Source organism: Colobus angolensis, unplaced genomic scaffold (genome assembly GCF_000951035.1).
Source record: "Colobus angolensis palliatus isolate OR3802 unplaced genomic scaffold, Cang.pa_1.0 Scaffold23, whole genome shotgun sequence".
In the NCBI taxonomy this organism is placed as follows: Eukaryota; Metazoa; Chordata; class Mammalia; order Primates; family Cercopithecidae; genus Colobus; species Colobus angolensis.
Window position 1 is genome coordinate 17,276,836 of NW_012115488.1, and position 6,751 is coordinate 17,283,586.

Below are 6,751 nucleotides of genomic sequence, written 5' to 3' on the forward strand. Positions count from 1 at the left end.
GTGGTGGAGTCAGATATGCAAATATATCAAAAGGTCATATTTTAAGGTGGAATAGTAACTACAATGTATAAATAATACAATGATGCTTAAGTACTTAGACAGGAGTTCTCAAGCCTAGCTGCATTTTAGAATCATCAGAAGCATTTTCATTTAAATAAAATGTACAGGCCTCATCCATCCCGCCTCAATTCTGATTTAATTGGACTACAACGGAAAACTAGAGTGTTGTTTTTTTGTTTGTTTGTTTTTTTCTCAAAACTTTCATTGAGTGTAATATGTGCCCAGGGTTGAAGCTTCCCTACGCCCATGCTAAATGGTTTGTTTAAAAAACTAATGAAGAGAGAGTTTTAAAATTGTGTTGAAACTGAGGACACCCTTGAGAAAATCTGTAGGTGAAAAGTGGGATACCTTAAGACAGCTATCACTAAAATTGAATACAATATGGTACATATATTCTAACAATTCCGAAAAATATAGCAGATCTTTCAATGAAATCCACTAAACCCACAAACCCAAACCTAGGACTAAGTATATTATGCAAATATTTATCCTTGGGCCTCAATCTCCAAATTCTTCCAATTACCCAATGAAATTCAAACTAGTCAAAACCTCTAAGTCAGGTTGTGCCATGTTTTATATTTGGAATAAATGAGTGATGATGTAAAGATGTTACATTCAAGAAGCCTGCATTTCAAAACAAAACTGAAATTCCAGGCATCATCAAGAACTGTGGAGAATCTCATGGAATGACCAGATCTATGATCATCTGAAATGTCAGAAGGCAGTAGTCTACATCAGCAGGGTATTCAATCAGGAATTACAATTCTGGAATTTAGGGTTCTTGCTCAGTTTTCCTTGGTAATAAACAAAAAAAAATAAATTAAATGTAAAAACCCAAGAGTGTCTTCATTTAAGAGTTTTCCAAGAAGTTCAACTTCCAGGTGTTTCTGACCACGAGATGAACCATGTCACACAACTATAATGAGACTACAAATCAGACAAGAGGTGATCATTTATTAAGCTGGGCAAAGGGAGGCTTAATAGAAATAAAAACTCAGGACCAAAAAGCAGTATATAGAAATTTTCAACCATGAAGTATCCAAAAAATCCAGAGTTTATAGCCTTTTAAAAATGTTTATTCTGTAACATCACACCTCCATGTAATGTTTTAAAGCATGCCTAGCAAGTTGAATTCAACACAGTTAGAGAAAAAGAATCATATAAATGAGTAGGTAAGTTTCTTCACAAGGGGATTTAGAACATAGTCACACATTCTCTCCACTTCACCACTCTTTTGGTAGCTTATTGTCTTACATTTAAAAACAGGGTTCTCTCAAGCCTATAATCCCAGCACTTTGGGCCGAGACGGGCGGATCACAAGGTCAGGAGATCGAGACCATCCTGGCTAACATGGTGAAACCCCGTCTCTACTAAAAAATACAAAAAACTAGCCGGGCGAGATGGCGGACGCCTGTACTCCCAGCTACTCGGGAGGCTGAGGCAGGAGAATGGCGTAAACCCGGGAGGCGGAGCTTGCAGTGAGCTGAGATCCGGCCACTGCACTCCAGCCTGGGCAACAGAGCGAGACTCCGTCTCAAAAATAAATAATTAAATAAAAAATAAAAACAGGGTTCTGTTTTGGTTTCTCTGATTGATATATGTAAATACACCTTTGAAATATATCAGTAAGTTATAGACCTAGAATTGTTATCAAATACTCATAATAGAATTTTTCAAATCTAAATTGTCTATGTACCTATAATCTATTGATATGGTGCTTTCTTCATGTTTGAATTGTTAGAACACAATACAGGATTATATAAACACGTATACATAAAATTTATGGTGACTTTTTTATAGCTAACAGAAATGAGTGGTCAAAAGCAACCTTTTAACTATTAGCATCATCCGTAGAGGAAATAAAGACACTTTTTTATTTCTTTGGGTGTTCTAAAATAGCAAGCTGGATGATTGAATAAGTAAGCTTCTTGTTGGGTATTGGCTCCCATGAGGTATTTGCTTTTTATTCCCGATCTATTCCTATAAAGATTTCTGGGTTTTTTTGTTGTTTTTTTTTTTTTTTTCCTATCACTCATACAACCCATACTTACTACTGAGACAAGATCACTACCAAAGGAGATATTGGGAGGCTGGAAGTCCATTGGCCAAGCAGTTATGATCACAGAAATCTCCACGTTAACTCACAGCCCCTGCATAAGGAGTTCTACTAGATTAGTAGTCCCCAACCTTTTTAGCACCAGGGACTGGTTTCGTGAAAGATAATTTTTCCATGGTTTGTGGGGAGTGCAGAGGGATGGTTTCAGGATGGATTCAAGCATATTACATTTATTGTGCACTTTATTTCTACTATTATTACATTGTAATATATAATTAAATAATTATGCACACAATGTAGAATCAGTGGGAGCCCTGAGCTTGCTTTTCTGCAACTAGACAGTCCCTTCTGGGGGTGACGGGAGATAGTGACAGATCATCAGGCATTAGATTCTCATAAGGAGTGTGCAACCTAGATGCTGCACATGTACAGTTCACAATAGGATTCATGCTACTATAAAAGTCTAATGCTGCCATTGATCTGACAGGAGGCCGAGCTCAGGCAGTAATGCGAGGGATGGGAAGCAGCTTCAAATACAGATGAAGCTTTGCTTGCTCACCTGACACTCCCCTCCTGCTGTACAGCCCAGTTCTTAACAGGCCACGGACTGATACTTGTCCATGGTCTCGGGGTTGGGACCTCTGTACTAGATGAACTGAGACATTGTTTATCATTTTTAGCAAAAGTGTTAATTCCTTGAAATACTCAGAATAACAGTAATGAGTAAGACACAGGGCAATCGGAAATGCAGAGGCTCTTTTTTTTGGCTACATGTAAGCTACAGACAACCTCTAACTGCTGCCAAAAAGACAGTCTTTTCCCCGGATATGGCAAGGACACTCAGCCTCACTTTAGTCTTTTAAAGTTCACCCTACACAAAGACATTACCATCAGTGGTGGTATCTTCTGAAACAAAGGGCAGAAATTGACATTTCTCTTAGTGGGAGATAATGTCAATATAATAACCCAACTCCTTCTGAAGATGGCAAAAATGTTTTTTCAAGCTGCTAGTAAAATCTATTTTGCTTAATTTTCACAAATAACATGATGGTTTTGTTTCCCTGACAACACTCTTGAATGTGACTGGACTTCATGCTTTGTCCTCTGGTCTGTGTCCAAGTAACAGTCCAACACCTTAAATTAATATTTGCATCCAACGAGAAGTCCCAAGGAAGACCGGACAGATGTTCCTGTGATTATCACCGTCATATATTCTATTAAAGATTATAAGAAAAGCTATGACTTCTCAGGAGTTTTGGGTTTTCTGTGGCTTTAGTGATAGAAGATGTCTAATTCTTTTGGAAACAACAGATACAAGATAGTTTGTATATACAGGGTTTTTTTAAAGTTTTAAAAAATATATTGGTCAAGAATATTGTCTTGGATAAATATGTAGAATATGTATGTATAAGTATAAGAAATGGACTAGAAACCAAGTGCATTAACCTCAGGATAGATGTTGTCTCTGGGAAGACAACATAAATAATAGAATGGTGAAACGTGGTTATGGAGACTTTGGCTAAACCTGTAATGTTTGTCTCTTTAAAAAATGATAAGGCAAATATGACTAAGTGGCAAGTTTTAAATATTATGCTATTATGGGTGTCTTTATGTTGTTATTTAATCTTTTCTGCATTTGAAGATCTCCAAAATTTAAGGAAACAAGACTATTAGCTAATCACACGCCCATTGTGCTTTCTCTTTCTGAAGAAAATGATTGCAATTAGAACACCCTTCCTTGTTGTCCAATTAGTAGCTTGCATCAAAGAAATCTTCATTGGGCATCACTCAGTTCAAAATCATGATTTTAATGGTACTAGTCACCCTGCTTTTAAAAACACATTAATATTCAAATTCATGTGTAAGTGCCCCACATATCTGATTAATGGGAAGTAAGGAAAGCCTTAATATATGCAGAACATCATTCACGTGCTCCAGAAGGCAAATAAAGGCGCTCGGATATATTATGAATTATATGTGTCTATCTTTTATGAAAATGAAGAAAAATTCCCTTGAGAAGAACCCAGATATTTGGCCTTTTTGATATTTTACAAGGTATAGAGCAAAGCACTCAACCTGGCAAGCGTCAGTAAGGAATAAAAATGAGTGCATTCACTTACAATAACAAATTCAAAATAACACTTATATCATGTACATGCATCACACATAGCAACTGTGTAAGTATGTAGAAGTTCTTTGAGTACTGTTTTTAAGAACTTTCAAAAAAAGATCCTAAAATTATTGATGACCGTTTACTTTTGGCCCATGAATAATTTCCTGAATATATTTTACAATTGTGATTCAGCTTGGTTTTTCATTAATTTATTTTTTTGTTTCTTTTTTAACAAAATCACCATTTCTCTTTTTAGATTATCCACAGGTTTGGCCTATCTCCTGAGGTAACACCAGGGACATCTGTTGATCTCCCCAAACACCAAGACAGCAAAAATACTGGGTTTACAAAATAAAAGCTAGAGAGAGAGTCTTTTCAAAACACAACAGGAAAAATAACTCAAAATGAGATAACCAGCAGATGCTCCAAAATATGGAAGTCATCTGTAAGCGTTTAGTGGAATGGAGAATGCTGAAACAGTTCTCCATTTGCCAGATGCCTGAAATAGAGACAGATGAGCTATTCCTCTGAACTTCAACAACAGCGCCAGCTGAAAAAGCAGACCCTTTCTGCCAAGGGTCACTTGTTGGAGCTGTTGACTGTAAATCAGAGTTTTCCTTTTGGACTTATGGTACCCAGAAAATGCAACCAAAATGTTCATATGTGCACCTTACCTTGGGTACGAAGACCATCATCCTTAGTTGCTGAAGGTCTGTGGGGGTGGGCACAAATTGTTTAGATATTTTGAACAAAGGTACCTTTTTATAAAAACCACATGTTGTACACAGCATTTCTTACCTTTTCTTGATGAGCAAGAAAGGTTCCCAAATAAAATAATCCACATTTCAACTTCATTGGTAAATAGTGGTAAAATATTTAGGTCTGAAAATCTTTATGAAAAGGCCCTTTATGTCTTTTTTCCCTTGCTAAAATAATTGCTGCTATATTACAGTGTCTTCTAACCTGCATTAGTGGGAAAAAAATGCCTTTGTGTGAAATGTACTATGTGGAATCCCTTTTCTCATATTGTTTAGATCAGGAGTCTGTTTTTTTGCACTCTCTCCCAGGGTGTCTGAAACATTTAAAAATAACAGTGGGTAGTCAGAACTGCTCGTGCTGGCAGTGGGTGCCTTATGGTTTGCCATCACATAAATGTCAACTTTGCTTTCTTTTATAGAGCTAAGCAGAGATAAATCTCAGTAGCAAAGAAAGAGACCTTTAGATTTTATAGTTTCCTTCATTTCTGTGTGTGGCCTACCAGTCAGCCCAGAGCATCTCTGCACCTCTTCATCCTGTTTAACTCTATCACCCATTTCTTTCAACTTTTCCAAATCTGTCAGGAGACTGGGAGGAATCTTTAGTGGGGTTAAAATATACTGGGGTATAGTGGGATATAGACCAATGGGTCTCACAGTGCAGTCCAAGACCAGCAGCAGCAGCAACACCTGGGAACTTGTTAGAAACACAGATTCTTTAGACCTTGCCTTCCGAATCAGATACTCTGAGATTGAGATTTATTAATATGTTTTAATAAGCTTTTCAGACCATTCAGACCCACACTAAAGTTTGAGAAACTCTAGTCTTGACCACTATGCCAAAATTTCCTGTAGGAACTCATAAATATCACCTTTAGATTTCTCCACCTGGTATTTCCCAATTGTGAAAGCCCAAATATTTTTAGATGCCTGTTTAGTATCTATACTACAGTGACCCCAAGATACAAAAAGGACCCCATCTAAATTAAACCTGGTGTCAGCTTTTTGAATGTGTAGTGGTGAATTAATTTGCATTAAAAATTTGTCTTGGATCAGCAAAACAGATTGGCTAAGCTATAGCCCCAGTGCCTTCTGAAAATCACACTCCTTTGATTTTTCTACCAACAAAAGAGAGATTTAAGAACGTTGCAGAACAACACTGCCAGCTGTGCATAAGACAAGCACTTGGGTTGGTTGATGAATGGATTATACCTATCAGTGCAGCTGTCCTTATTCATGGATAAAAACAACAGATTCATTCTCTCTCTTAATTAGCTTTGAATGTACTATTGCACTGTACTCACTGAGTGAGGCTTTGCTGAATATTTTAGGTTACATTCCAAAAGTAGGAACTGTGGAAATATGAAATTGAGGAACTGCAAAGTGTTTTATGACATTTAATGTAAAAGCTGATGAACCTAGAAACATAAAGAAAATATCGGCCAGGTGCAGGGCATGTGCCTATAATCCCAACACTTTGAGAGGCCAAGGCAGGAGGATAGCTTAGGCCCAGGAGTTTGAGACCAGGCTAGGCAACATAGGGAGACCCTGTCTCTACAAAACATTAAAAAAAAAAATTAGCAGAGCATGGTGGTGTACACATGCTGTCCCAGCTTTTTGGGAGGCTGAGGCAGGAGGATCACTTGACCTCAGGAGCTTGAGGCTGCAGTGAGCCTTGATTGAGCCACGGCATGTCAGTCTGGGAGACAGGAAGACCCTGTCTCTGATGAAGGAAGGAAGGAAGGAAGGAAGGAAGGAAGGAAGGAA